Raw genomic sequence first — 16,307 nt, forward strand, 5'->3', positions numbered from 1 at the left:
CAGCCACCAATCTACATACTTTACAAGTACTAACTCATTTTGTCTGGAGTCCTGGTTAGCACTGGACTGCTAACTGCAAGGTCAGCCATTCAAACCCACCAGCTGTTCCTCAGAAACTCTATACAGGGTGGCTATGAGTCAGAACTGACTTGATGGCACTTAACAACAACAACTCATTCCATAGCCACAACCTATGAAGTAGATACTATTATTCCCATTTTACTAAGTCACAGAGAGGTTAAGTATCTTGTCCAAGGTTGCACAAATAGGACACTAGATGATTCCAGCTGTAAACTTTGCCAGGTTCCTCTGGATTGACCCTTAAGGAAAGAGCAGACCCTGTTTTATCACTCCTTCTCCATAGCATTTACTCCCTGCTGCTGACCTGACAGCTTTGTATTTGAACTTGAAGTGCCAAACTTAACATGACTGTAATCTGAAAGCAAGCCGATTCAGGAAGCTGTGAAGTTGCTTTACTCAGCAGATTTGGAAGCAGTAAAAAAGTGATGTATAACAACATTTAAGCTCCTGCTTTCAAACTCTCAGGCCAGGACAGAAAACCTTACATTAGACCTGCAAGGGACTTTTGTGGTTATGTCATTTTATGGCTTCATTTTATATGCAAGGAAAGAAGTGTAGGAAGGTGAGCGTCATAATCAATCAAGGTCATGAAACATATTTTCCAAAATTTTATTTACATAGTTCAGATAAGTAAGTCACATATGTGCTGTTGAAATACAAATAGTAGAATTCCAGCTAGCTATGGAAATTAATGTATGATATTAATTTGGGGAGGCCCTATAAGAACATATCCAGATCAGTCATGAGGTACAATGCTATAAGTGATAAGATAATATCCATGCGCCTACAGGGAAGACCAGTTAATACCACTATTATTCAAATTTATGCACCAACCACTAAAACCAGTGAGGATGAAATAGAAGAATTCTACCATGTCTGACATATCAGACACAGGACTATTCTCTAAAATTTATAGAACATTTCAACACCTCAACAAGATGACAAATAATTCAATTGAAAAATGGGCAGAGTACATGAGCAAACTTCACCAAAGAAGATATTCTGATAGCCATCAAACATATGAAGAAATGCTCACAATCATTAGCCATTATTGTTGTTCTGACTCCTATCCACCTTGTTTGTACAGGGTTTCCAAGGAGTGAATAGTGAGTTTGAACCGTTGACTTCATGGTTCAAACCGACCTTGTGGTCCTGTGCTTATCCTACAGCGCCACACCAAGTCTGTTACAAAGTCATATATAATAACAACAGTGAGATATCATCTCTCCCCGGTATTAATAGCAAAGTTCAAAAAAACAGGAAACAGCAAATTCTGGAGAGGGTATGGAGAATATTGGACCCTCCTACACTGAAGGTAGAGTCCTGGTGTGGCCCTGTAGGTTAATGCGCCAGACTGCAAAGCCATTTGAATGGCAAGGTCGGCGGTTCAAGCTCACCAGCTGCTCTTTGGAAGCCCTATACAGGGTCGCTATGGGTTGGAATTGACTCGACGGCACTTGACAACAACAAACACTGATGATGGGACTGTAAAATGGTGCAGCCACTGTGGCAAAGGTAATATGTTGTCTCAAAAAGTTAGAACTAGAACTACCGTATGATCCCTCTACTTGGTATGTATCTACAGGGAATAAGAGCCATTACACCAATAGATATATGCACACACATATTCACTGCACACTGTTCATAGTAGCAAAGAGATGGAGACTGCTTAAATGCCTATAACAGAAGAATAGTTAAACTTTAGTACACACACACAATAGAATACTGCTCAACATTGAAGAATAACAATGAATCTGAAAAACACTTCACAACATGAATGAACTTGGAGAACATTATGCTGAGTGAAATTAGTCAATCACAAAAGGGCAAATATTGCATGAGACTACAGCTGTAAAAAGTTAAGAAAAGTTTTTCTTGATAAAAGCAACATTCTGTGAAGCTTACAGGGGGTGGGTAGAGGAAGGGAAAATAAAATAACAATATTAGTTTTTTTTTTTTGTTACATCCCCTACCCCCCAAAAAAGAAGTGGACTTTATTTCATGTTTCTAATTTCTGTGTACTATAAACATATTTTTAATGGTCATCCTTCCGACAGTGACCAGAATTAACCTCCTGTTCTCTCAAGGTTATAAAAGCAACATCGTATGGTGGATACTGGCTAGTCTCCTGAGCTAGGCTGCCCAGGTTTGAATTCCAGTCCTTCCCACTGCTGCCATATAATCATGGACAGTTATAGCTTACATATCATAGGCTGTGTTCTCTAGAGACACAAAAGCAGTGAAACACACACACACATGGGTAAGTCGAAAAGTATTGCTTAAAGGGTTCTAGCTCATACATACATGGATTTATTTCATGCAAAACCTGTTTAAACATGTCTCTGTAGGTCAGTAGATGGCTGCAGACAAGTCTTCTCAGTAATACACTTGTCTTAGTCTCCTTCTGAGGGAACCGGCTAGGTCAGTAAATTCAAGGCAGAGACATCAGCTCAGGTTATGGTGACTTTTGGGGGTAGTTACAAAGAGTAACCTTTTTCTTCCCCTGCGTGTAAATCTTTCAAAGGGGTAATCTTGATAGGTTTTCTTGAATGAAACAGGATAATCATGGGGGCTTATTATGATGAAGTTTTAAGAAAATTGAAACCATGGGTGAGTAAAAAGGCAGAAAGTTGTGCTGAGGCATTTTTTCCATCATGACAATGCACCTGCCCGTTCTTTAAAGGAAACCTTAAAGCATCCACGCTACAGCTCTTATCTTGTTCCCTCAGGTTTCTTTTTGTCCCCAAACTCAAAGAACATTTAAAAAGAAAATAATTTGAGTCTCTTGGGTGCAGTTGACTTGGTTCTGACTCATAGCAACCTTATGCGCAACAGAGTGAAACACTGCCTGGTTCTGTGGCGTCCTCACAATCATTGTTGCGCTTGAGCCTATTGCTCCAATCCATCTCATTGGGGGTCTTTGGTGTTTTTTTTAACCGACCCTCCACTTTACCAAGCATAATGTCCTTTTCCCTCCTGATAATATGTCCATAGTCTAAGGAACATCCTGACTATACTTCTTTCAACACAGATCTGTTTGTTCTTCTAGCAGTTCATGGCACTTTTAGTGTTCTTCCTCAACACCATAACTCAAATGCATTAATTCTTCTACGATCTTCCAACTTTCACATGCATATGAGGCTACTGAAAATACCTTGGCTTGGGTCAAGCTCATCTTAGTCCTCAAATGGATATCTTTGCTCTTGCACTCCTTAAAAAGGTCCTGTGCAGCAGTTTTGCCTAATATGTTGTTTGCTTTTTGACTTCTGTTTCCACATGTGTTGATAGTGGATCAAAGCAAAATGAAGTCTTGGCAACTTCAATCTTTTCTCCATTTATCATGTCATTTATTGGTCCAGTGATGAGGATTTTGGTTTTCTTTACAATGAAGTGCAACCCATACTGAAGTATTTTAAGTCCTCTTTGCTTTCAGCAAGCAATATTGTATCATCTGCATGTCTCTGGTTGTTAACGAGTCTTCCTTCAATTCTGATGTCATGTTCTTCTTCAGATAATCCAGCTTCTCAGATTATTAGTTTAGCATCAGACTGAATAAGTACGATGAAAGAATACAACTCTGGCATACATCTTTACTGATTTCAATACATACAGTGTCCTCTTGTCCTGTTTGAATGACTGCTTTTTGGTCTATGTACAGGTTCCTTATGAGAACAATTAAGTGTTGTGGAATACTCATTCTCCATAATGTCTATAGCTTGTCAAGATGCACACAGCCAAAAGTCTTGGCATTGTCCATAAAGTACAGGTAAACATCTTTCTGGCATTCTCTGCTTTCAGTGAAGATCCATCTGACGTCAGCAATGATATCCATCATTCTAGGTCCTCATGTGAATCTGGCTTGAACCTCTGATGGTTCCCAGTCAGTGTACTGTTGCAGCCGTTTTTAAATTATCTTTAGCAAAATTTTACTTACATGTGATACTAATGGTATTGTCCAATGATTTCTGCATTCCATTGGGTCACCTGTCTTTGGATTGGGCACCCCTCTTTGGAGTGAATCCCTTGAAAATGCCAATATTGACATTTCAATGTAGTATAAACAGAAGGGTACAGAATTCTTTGGGGAAGTTTTATTGTGTGGCTTCAATTCAATTCCAACTCATAGTGACCCTCGATAAGGTTTCTGAAGAGCTTCTGGTGAACTTGAACCGCTGACCTTACAGTTCAAACCGACCTTACAGTTCAAACCAATCTTGCAGTCCAGTGCATTACCCTGCAGTGGCAGGAAACAATGCATTCAGAAGTGTGTGGATGTGGATGGAATGTATATGGTGAAACAACAGCTTTACATTTTGATATTTTTATTTAATAAAAGTTTCTTTGGTTTTGCAGCAGTACTTTTCTGATTTACCCTCATGATTTTGAGCCAACTCACTTATAACTAACAATAACACTCCTTAGAGTTATTGGAAGGGTCAAGGAGCTTAATATATACCAAATCCATAGAACAAGGTTTGATATGTCCTCAGGACAATTTGAGGATTATCAATCATTATTTCCAGAACAGAAACCTGAGTTACACTGTAATCACTTCAGACTATTAAATAGTGATGGAGCTGAAAAAATACTTAGCACCTGTGCTTTCAAGACTCTAAACCAAACCCACTGGCGTTGAGTCAAGTTCAATCCATAGTGATCCTCCAGGGTAGAGTAGAACTGTCCCATAGCGTTTCCTTGGCTGTAATCTGTATGGAAGAAGACTGCTCTAGCTTTTCCCTCCAGGTGGGTTCAAACAGCCAGCTTTTCAGTTAGCAGCTGAGCACTTAGCCACTATGCTACCGGGGCTTCCCATTTTATAGCTTAAGTGGGACTTTAAAAAAAGTCATTTTTATAAGATTATCTATTAAGATGAATGAATAAATTTACAGAATTATAATTTTTGCAAACTTTTGAAAGGAAATAAGGAAAAAGAAAATGAAAAATAAGTTCTATATCTCAAGTGACAAGGAGTCCTTGGGGTCCTGTAGAATAAGCAATAAGGTCAGCAGTTCAAACCCACCAGCTGGCCCGTGGGAAAAAGAGGAGGCTTCCGTGAAGATTTACAGCCTCAGAAACTCTATACAGGGTCACTGTGAGTTAGAATCTATTGATGGCAGTGCGTAGGATGGGTACCCAAATGGAAGATTTTAATCATCAGTGCCAGTCATTAAATAAGCCATTATCTTAATGTTTACATACGTAATCTTCCTCACACAAGTAATCTATAAGCTAGTATGTGCAAAAGTAGGGAGAGGGATGAGTCTGCATATTTATAAGTATGGAGGCTCAAAAGAAAATGACAAATTTTCTGAATTTCATTTTCATCTTAGTCGACATTGCTGGAAATGTTGTGCTATAAGAAGATATATAGCAATTATCCTTAATGAACACAGCTGGACCTTGAACAACATCTTTCTATGTTGTTGGGAGCTGTTGGGTCAGTTCTGACTCATACATGATAAAGCAGAACTGCCCTTAAGGTTTTCTTGGCTTTAATTTTTACAGAAGCAGATCTCTAGGTATTTCTCCCCAACATTTTGGTTAGTAGCTGAGTGCTTAACTGTTATACAACCAGGACTCCTCATTATTGGTAAGTGCCGTTGAGTCAGGTCCGACTCATCACAACCCTGTTAGCGGGTTTTTTAAGAATGGCTAGTGAGTTAGAACTGCCAGCTTGGCAGTTGAAACCAGCCTGGAGGTCGAGTGCTTATCCTACGGAGCCACACCAGGACTCCTTAGCTTACTTATAATCATCTGAAAAGAAGATGCAGAAATGAAAAACTTTAGTTTTATAAATTAAAACCTTTTTTAAAATGGAAGTTTCCAAGTGAGTTTTGCTTCTTCATTTTTAGAGAAGTACAATGGTGTTTCAAATTACTCATGGGAAATGGAATTGAAAGATAACGGAATTTTTCTGCAAATGTTTTTAAGCCCCCTTGTATGATGCAATGCAACAGAGTTCAATTTTAATCTTAACCTCTTTCTCACCTGTCAATTAAGGACAGTGCTGTTGGTTCTTTGTAAAGTTTGTGTAAGACATGATTATAAAGGGAGTGCCCAGTGACTCTTACACATGTGATCATATTTTTATTGGAAAAAGTTATCTCCTCTGAATGGACATGGAATCTGGGCACACAGGTTGGTTACTAGTCCATGCCTTTGTAGAATTAAAAGAAGGTTCCTCTTACTCCTGGCAGTCACTAGCCAGGGTCTGGTTTGGTGAGTCAAAGAGCTAGCTTCCAGCCCCTTCTCGTTAGGCATTCCTTGCATAGGAAGGAGTTGGAGGGTGACAATCAGAAAGAAGAGCTTTCCATGTAGAGAAAACAAGTGCAAAGACCCCAAGTTGGAGTCCAGCCTGGTTGGCTTGAGGAACACAAAGGCCACTTGGCTGACTACTACTTATCAAGGTAAACAATGTGAGCAGATTGGGTCAGGAAGGCAGAGGCCACACCTCACAGTTGCCTGCAGGACAATGAAAGAAGTTTGGATTGTATTCTAATTATATAGGCAACCATTGGAGAATCTAAGTTCTATTTTGCAACTGATAAAGTTAAGGGGCAAGTGTGGAAGCAGAAAGCTAGTACAAAGCAATAGACAATATAAGACAAGGTGAGGGGGAGGCACTTCGATCAGGGTGTTGTTGTTGTGTGCCTTCGAGTCTGTTCCAACTCAGTGACCCGTATAGGTTTTCCAATGAGCACCTGGTGGGTTTCAATTGCCAACTTTGCAATTTGCAGTCCCATGCTTATCCTACAGTTCTACACCAGGACTCCTAGGTCAGTTGTTGCCGCTATTGCTGTTAACTGCCATCAAGTCAGTTCCAACATATAGCCACACTATATAGGGTTTCCAAGAAGCCGCTAGTGGATTTGAACCACCATCCTTGTGTTTAGCAGTCCAGTGTTTATCCTCCAGCATCATACCAGGATTCCAGAGCAGGAGTAGTTGGAGAGAAATCAAGAAGAGGTGTAGGAAATATTCTGGAGGAGAGTATCACAGGACTTACTGACAGACTTCAGTGTGAAGGAAAGAGGACTCAACTATGACTCCTTGGCATTGGGTTGAGCAACTGGGTAGATGGTAGTGCCATGAATCTGAAGTTAGAAAGACTGGGCGTTCACAGATTGAATAGGTGGAATCACATATTCACTTACATAGTGTTTTGGACATGTTAGGTTTGGAATGCTTATCAGACAATGGATATGGCAAGCAGGCAGCTGGATATGTAAATATGGAACTTCAGGTCAGGGATAAAAACAGAACGTGGAACTCATCAGCTTATAGATCGTATTTAAAGATATGGGGCTGGATACATTCATCTAGAGAGATAAAGTGTAAACAGTGCCTAGGACCAAGTTTGAGAGTACTCTTAGAGGCTGGGCACAGAAGGAAGAGGCTATAAAGCAGAGTGAGGAGGTAGGAGTATTCAGAGTGGTTATGAATCGAGCTACGAACCTCAAGGTCAGCAGTTTGAAAGTACCAGCTAGCTGTTCCACAGGAGAAAGCTGAGGCCTTCTGCTCCCGTAAAGATTTACAGCCTCGGAAACCCTGTACAGGGTCGCTATGGGTCGAAACTGACTTGACGGCACTTAACAACAACAACAACATCTAGAGCTGTACTTTGCATTCAGGTCTTCTGGAAATCCCTTTCACACAGACTTAAGGTGGCAGTCCTGTCGATAACAGGGTAAGTATTGGATGGCTAAGTACAAGATCGGTGGTTCAAACCCACCAGTATGCTTTGGAAACTCTGTACAGGGTTGCTATTAGTTGGGACCAACTCACAGGTATTTAATAACAATAACAACAACAAGTGTTATTATTTTTCTGCAGCTATCTAATCATTATTTGCTTTCATTACTTTTCTGAATTTGCTAATTTAATATGCAAAGATTCATGTGAGCGATTTTAATTTATATTTGCAAATTAAGTCAAGTACTAGTTTGCTAATTTTCCCCCTTGCTATATGCGCATTTTGTTAGTATCATTGAGACTGGTTATTGCTAATGATTATTGTTTAGTTTAGTTTAGTTTTTGGTTACTTCTTTTACTTTCTTCTCATTTGGGATTGCTTTTAGCTGCAAGTGATAGAAAACTTGGTTAGAGTAACTAGTAAGGTTTAATTTTGCATGTAAAACAAGATGCTGGAAGGCAGACAATCCAGCAATTCCATAATTTCATTGCAAATGCATACTTTCCCTACCTATCTCACTGACCATTCTCAGGATACAGCTTTCTTCTTCAGGTTTGCATAGTGGTTACTGAATCCCTGGCTATCACTTGTGTGCTCTAGCTAGAAGAACACAGAGGGAAAAGCCAGTACTAGCTGAGTCAATTCTTTCCATCCGGGAAACAACCGCTTTCCGTGAAGCTAAATCAGTACAAGTCTATGTATATGTCTTCGACCAGAACCAGGTCAAACGGCCTGCTAAGTTGCAAGGAAGTCTGGGAAGGTGACTATTTCTTATTCATTCAAGTGTGATTCATTTAATCACATTTAAACATTTAGCAGAACCATACCAAAAGCACCCTACATAAACCACATTTTGTTGTTGTTATTAAGTGCTGTGAAGTCAGTGCTGACCCATAGCAACCCTGTCTACGGTCTCCAAGGGGCGGCTGGTGGGTTTGAACCACCGATCTTGAAGTTCAAACTGACCTTGCAGTCTATCACGTTATCCAGAAACGCCACACCAGAACTCCAAACCACATTTTAGTTTACTTTAATAATAAATTAAAAAAAAGTTAAAAAAAAAAAAAACATAAGTTACAAACATTAAAATGTCTCTTTTGGCTCCAGGGCAAGATGGTAAAGAAGGCAGCTCTGCTGAGCAGAGTCTCTGCAACCAGGACACGGGAGACCAAGTGAAACAGATATAGATGGTAATCCTGGAATCCTGAGCTTCAAAAGCTAGGACAGAAAGGTGGATTGAGTGATGACTGGAGGAGGAAGCTGAACAGGAGCAGTGAAAGAGAAGAAAAGCAGGTGGACATTGGATTTTACAGGCAGCTGGTGATACAGTGGCTTAGAGGCACAGGACACTATGGGAGGTTGACAGCAAAAGGGAAGTTTTCCCTCGTTCCCCTTGCTAGTCCATCAACCTGTAGCATCGCATCCTTTGAGGCCTCTGTTCTGCTTGTGGTCGTGTGCTGGGCAGATCCCTTCTGCATCTGGAGGTGTGTGAACCCATCCTGAATTATATTACACAAACGGTGAACATAGAACTGCATTCCTATTTCTAGTCTCTCTCACATCCTCCAGGAGATGGTTGCTGAGTACCTGAGAGCACACTAACATACAGTCATCAATAAATATAAAGATGACACCACAATGTCTTGGGGACAACAAACAATTTCACTTTACATGAGGACACAAAGTAGAGCACCTCAAACAAGAGACCAAAATACAGTCAGAAAATATAGTGTCAGAAATAGTGATCAGAAGAACTACTTGATAAGGAATTTAAAATAATATTTAAGTATCTTCAACAGATTGAAAGAAAGATTGGGAAAACTATAGATGAAATCAAGGAAAACACAGGTAAAACTAGAAGAATTCTGGAAAACACTGTAAGAACAAACTAACAAAATAAATGAAAAATTGGAAACCATATAAAAGCAGCAATTAGAAAGCCAGGAGATAAATACTAAAACTTCATAAATACAAAAATAGTAATTAGAGAGCTAGAAGATTAATACTAAGACCTCAGAAATAGATAAGACATTGAAAGGACAAAGAACTAGAACTGAATCAATGGAAGACTAAATTAGTGAGCATGAAGACAAATGTCTCAATATTCATCTGCTAGAAGAATAATCAGATAAAAGAGCAGAAAAATCTGAAGAAGCCTAAGATCTATGTGAGATACTATCAAGAGGAATATCTATTATGTGACTGAAATTCTAGAAGAGGAAGAAACAAACAGAAAAACATAGAAGAAAAACTGTTGAAGAGTTGTTGGAAGAAACCTTCTCTAACATGAAAGATAAGAATATATGCATTCAAGAAATTGAACAAACTCCAAACAGGAGAGGCCCCAGAGACATATTATTAGCAAACTTTTCAAAACCAAACACAAGGACAGAATCCTGAAAGCAGCCCAGGAAGAATGAGAAGTTACCTATAATGGAGAACTAATAAGACTAATCGGTCTGTGAACCTTAGGGTCAGCGGTTCGAAACTACCAGCCGCTCCGCTGGAGAAAGATGAGGCTTTCTACTCCCGTAAAGATTTACACCCTCGGAAACCCTGTACAGGGTCGCTATGGGTCGGAATCGACTCGACTGCACTTAACAACAACAACAACAATAAGACTAAGCTCTGACTTCTCAGCAGAAACCAAGCAGACAAGAAGACAAAGGGGTGACATATATAAAACTCTGAAAGAAAAAAATTGCCAACCAAGAATCACATATCAACCAAAACTGTCTATCAAATATGACAATGAAACTGGGGCATGTCCAGAAAATCAGAAATGAAAGGAACAGGTAAAAATCAGACCAACCTTACAAAAAATACAAAAGGGAGTTGGTTGGATTGAGAACCAACAACAGTAGACAATAACCTGAGATTGACATACATGAAAATATCACCCAGAAATAGAAGTATTCAAAGTAAAACAAACTGACAGTATTAAAAATAGGGAACAAGGGATATCAGTTTGCAACAACAACAAAAAACAAAGTAAAAAGAGAGAATTATGTAGTTACAGAACTTATAAAAAGTAAATCAAGTAAGTAGATTTTAAGATAAATAAATAAACCTAACTGAAACCCTAAAACTAAACTTTACTTCTAGCCTTATCCTAACCCCTACCCCAACTCTAGTTTTAACTGTAATCCTAACACTAAACAAAGTCCTAGTTTAGACCTAGCCACAGTTCTAACCCTACCTCCTCACTCCTACTCCCCCCAAAAGTATATATAAATTTAAAAATAATGAATGAAGAAAGCATCAAAAGAAGATGGAAAGAATACAGAGTCACTGTGCCAAAAGAAATGGTTGATGTTCAGTCATTTCAAGAGGTAGCATATGATCTAGAACTGATAATACTGAAGGAAGAAGTTCAAGGTACACTGAAGTCATTGGCAAAGAGCAAGGCACCAGGAATTATTGGAATACTGATTGAAATCTTTCAACAAAGTAATGTGGCATTGGAGGAACTCACTCATCCATTCCAGGAAATTTGAAAGACAACTACTTGGCCAACTAACTGGAAGAGATCCGTATTTGTGCCCATTCAGAGAGGGCACCCAACAGAATGCAGAAATCATCAGAATATATCATTGATATTCCATGCGAGTAAAGTTTACTAAAGGTTATACAGAAATGCCTGCAACTATATATTGACAGAGAACTTCCAGACGTTCAAGCTGGTTTCAGAAGAGGACGTGGAATGAGGGATATCATTGCTAATGTCAGAAGGATCTTGTCTGAAAGCAGAGAATACCAGAAAGATGTTTGCCTGTGCTTTATTGACTATGCAAAGGTTTTCACTTGTGTGGATCATGACAAGCTATGGACAACATTGTGAAGTATGAGTATGTGCTTATAAGGAACCTGTATGTAGATCAAGAGGCAGTTATGTGAACAGAAGAAAGGATCACTGAGTGGTTTAAATTTAGGAAAGGTGTGCACCAGGGTTGCATTCTTTCACCATATTTATTTCATCTGTTGTTGAACAAATAATCCAAGAAGCTGGATTATATGAAGAAAAACACGGCATCAGGATTGGAGGAAGACTTGCTTGCTGAAAGCGAAGAAGACTTACAATACTTATTGTAAGAAGACTTACAATACCGAAGGGTATGGGCTACATTTCAATGTAAAGAAAACAAAAATCCTCACCACTGGAACAATAAACAACATCCCTATAAATGGAGAAAAGATTGAAGTTGTCAAAGACTTCATTTTGTTTGGATCACCACCAAGACTCATGGAAGCAGCAATCAAAAAATGAAATGACATATTGCATTGGGCAAATCTGCTGCCTAAGACCTTTTTAAAGTGTTGAAGAGCAAAGAAAGCAGTTTGGGGACTAAGGTGTGCCTGATCCAAGCCATGGTATTTTCAATAGCCTCATATTCATGCAAAAGTTGATAGTGAATAAGGAAGACCACAGAAGAATTGATGAATTTGAGTTATGGTGTTGGAGGAGAATATTGAAAGTAACATGGACTGCGAAAAGAACAAACAGATCTGTCTTGGGAGAAGTATAACTAGAGTGTTCCTTGGAGGCCAGGATGACCATACTCCGTCTCTTGTACTTTAGACATATTGTCAGGAAGGACCAGTCACTGGAGAAGGATATCATGTTTGGTCAAGTGGAGAGTCAGAGAAAACGAGGAAGACTCCCCAGTGAGATGGACTGGCACAGTGGCAGCATCAGTGGGTTGAAACGTAGCAATGATTGTGAGGTTGGCCCAGGGCTGGACAGTGTTTCATTCTGTTGTGCACAGGATTATGACAAGTAACAACAACAACTTTAAAAAAATACAAGCCTTGAGTTGTAAAATATTGGGAGAAAATGTATTCTTTTATTGTCTGGTTCTGTGAATTTTGATTCAAGCATAGAAAAAGGTGAATTTTTACTTAGAATTATGTTGTTCCCCAAAATTGCTTTATGTTTCTACAATGAAAACAATTACTCAACACAACAGTTTGAGAAAGGAGAAAATTCTTTTCCTACTCATCAGTCTTCCTGAGAGATGAGATGAAATAGAGTCTCCCTCAGGTCAAGGGAGCAATTTGCATCTCCAGAATGTTGTCACTGTTGGTAAGTGTCGTGCCAATTCTGACTCATAGAGACCCTGTATAGGGTTTAAACTGCTGACCTTGTGGTTAGCAGTTCACTGTTTATCCTATAACGCCACACTAGGACTCTAAGATACTTGAACATAACAATCACTAGGTCTTTGCCCTGTTCAGGAACTATTTCTTCTGGGAAGTTCCTCCCAAGCAAAGATGATGCTTGGATCCCAGGAATGATATTCTAAATTGTGAAACACTTGGCTTTATTGTACTGACTAGAGAAAATCCCAAGATGGACCATAAAAAAGCAGTTACATGTGCATTTTCATTCCCAAATTTGGAATTTCTGAGTAATAAATAAAAGATATGATGAATGATAATGAATGAATAATTCAAGTAATTTAATTTCAGAATTTATCATTTTGATGAAAGGTCTGGCATACCCACAATGTGAATACTGGATAATAGCATTACATTTATTGAGGACTTATACTAGATGCTTAAGGAGCTCTGGTAGCATAGTGGTTACGAATCAGGCTGTGAACCGCAAAGTTAGCAGTTCGAAACTACCATCTGGTCCGCGGGAGAAAGATGAGGCATTCTGCTCCCATAAATATTCACAGCCTCAGACACCCTGTGCAGGGTCACTATGAGTCAGAACTGGCTCCATGGCACTTAACAACAACAACAACATAGCAACCTCACAGACACTGGAATGACACTGCCCGGTCCTGTGCCAAACTCACAATTGTTGCTAAACTTGAGCCCATTGCTGCTGCCACTGTGTCAGTCCATCTTGTTGGGGGTCTTCCTCTTTTTCATTGACCCTCCACTTTACCAAGCATGATGTCTTCCTCCACGGACTGGTGGTCGCTCCTGATATGTTTGAAGTATGAGAGATGTAGTCTGGCCATCCTGGCTTCTAAGGAGAATTCTGGTTGTACTTCTTTCAACATACTTAGTAAGATTATCTCCTTAGTGCCACTTCCATGCCTTAGTGTGTACTGTTTTCATATCGACTTAATTTGTGTTTGCATTAAGTGTTTTCAGTCAGCACTATTTCATATGGTATTTCATTCCTTTCATTAAAAGGAGTGCTGTAAATTGGATATTTTTCATCCTCTTAGGGCTTCAGTTTCTTCTTCTGTAAAATGAGAAATTTGACTATTAAATAATTTCAATTTATTTTTCAAGTTCTACTACTCGGTAATACAGTATCTATTATCTGCAAACATACAATGGAAATTGAGCGCAAGTTACACAGAAGTCTTCTTTGGAGAACAGGTTTACTCCAAAATATGGAAGCTGCTTAATGGGCCATAACTTTCCTCTTGTTCATGAGTCAGCATGAAAAATACCTCCAGAGAAGGCCACATTTATCTAAGAACACAGCTGTGTAATTCTGTATCCCTTTCCAACCCCATGGTACTGGAGATACATGCTTTTGGCGTTTTGAACAACAGTTAAATAGCATTAACCACTTTGTAAAGTCTGTAAGACCACAACTTGAAAAATCAAGCTGGTCATAAAAAACTTCAGTGGAACAAAATAGAGCTCCATTTATATCTGTTGTTAAATGCTGTCCAGTTGGTTCTGACTCATAGAGACCCTGTACATGGTTTTTGAGGCTGTACTTTTTTGAGGAAGCACAAAGCCTCCTTTCTCCTGCATTTATATATAGTACACAATAATGTTCCTCTACTTTTTATGTCATTTTCATTGATGCTGTGATACTGGTCAGTGTGGAAAAGACATTATTAGTAAACAACAACAACAACAAAAACTAAAAAATCAACCCTGAAAAAAACCCATTTGCATCATGAATTTTTATTAAACTTTTAAAATGAAACCTGAGCCCTGGTATGGCACTGCAGGATAAGTACTGGACTGGTAGCCACAAGGTTGGCTGTTCAAATACACCAGCTGCTTTTGAACACCCTATACAGGGTCGCTATGAGTTAGGTGAAAAAACACCTTTCCTTGCTAAGGAGCATATCATATCATAAGATGTCTTGAAAATACATTTTCTAACTAAATAGGCCACTGAGATAAACTTTCATTTAAAAACAAACTTTGAAGGTACTGTTGCTAAGTGGGTTGTACAAATTTTTTCACTGGAGGCCCCTTTAACACAGTGGGGGCCCCTCAGAACTCAGTGGGCAAAAACAAACTTGACGAGGTAAAATGAAGAGAAAAAAAAAAAAAAAAGAAACATTGGGATGGGGCTCGAAATCTTGTGAAGGAAAGAAAGATGTTGGCAGGGAACACAGTAAAATTGAAAAAAAGGTTAAAAACAGAATACTTGAAGTGGTCAAGTTGTAGTGAGTCCCCCCTGCCCCCTGTACATCTGATTTATATTTATGTTAATCTTCTTAAATGTTAAGTTCTGGCCAAACAATTAGAATATTTAAGCTTGTTTAGCGTTATTTCCATACACAGCATGAGACTGCATTACAGTACTGTATTATATCCTTAGGAGCAGGGGATCCATAATTCATGTAGTTCTTCTAAGGGCATCTGTCCTGCTATGAGACCACTGCCTTCCCATTGTCTAGACTGTAAGGCACCAGAAGCAATCAAACACAGGATCAATGTAACAGACAGGTGTGTCCTGGATTGTTCATATTTTCTGAATTTATAAAGCTACTCTGGAAGCAGTTAATGAATGAAAATTGAACTCAGATTCCTAATGCTTCCAAGTTATGTGCATCGATTGCTAAAAAACTCTTGTTTGTGGCATTGCTGACCAAGATGTAATATTAAAAGAGCTAGAGAAGACATAACCCAAGTGCCACTTATAATTATCCTGTTACTGTTAGAAACAGGCAACAGACCATGTCCTCAACCCCAACCACGTTTCAGAAAAGGCTGGCTCTCTTTTAAAGCTGTAAATCCCCTAGGATGAGACTTCCCCACCTGTCAGAACCTGGACGGTCTCCACAGGGGGTGCCCAGCACACCACCGCCACGCGGCGCTGAGGCCAGCCTCCCCGGTCTTGGGAGAGCTCTTTTTATTTTAAATTACAGACTTTGCAGCCACCGGATATCCTCGTTGCATTAACTAGCAGTAGCCATGTGGCTGCACTCTCGTTTCCTGACAACCACTGCATTATTTCTATTAATATCCTGTCTACGGTCCCTGGTAGAGCGATTTCTCACTCCGCCATCGCCGCCTCTTCCTCACCCCTCTCAACTCCGCGGGTTACTACACGATCGTGACCCGTGTGCCTGAACAAAGCGGAAACCATCGGAAAGTTCATTAAAACACATTGGGCGAAAGCGGCCTGGTATTGCCTCTCGACCACAGTAAACCACCCGGTCCCAGCCGTAGAAAGTGTCTCCACATCCCAGGTTTGAAAGAAGCCGACTTGCAAAGCGGAGAGGTCCGTAGCCCTGCGCTCAGTGAGATGGGCGAGGCGGGGCTGGGCGGGGCACACGCGGCCACCGCGTTCGCATTGTCCACGTTCCCCGCACCC

This window comes from Chrysochloris asiatica, unplaced genomic scaffold, assembly GCF_000296735.1.
Source record: "Chrysochloris asiatica unplaced genomic scaffold, ChrAsi1.0 scaffold00329, whole genome shotgun sequence".
In the NCBI taxonomy this organism is placed as follows: Eukaryota; Metazoa; Chordata; class Mammalia; order Afrosoricida; family Chrysochloridae; genus Chrysochloris; species Chrysochloris asiatica.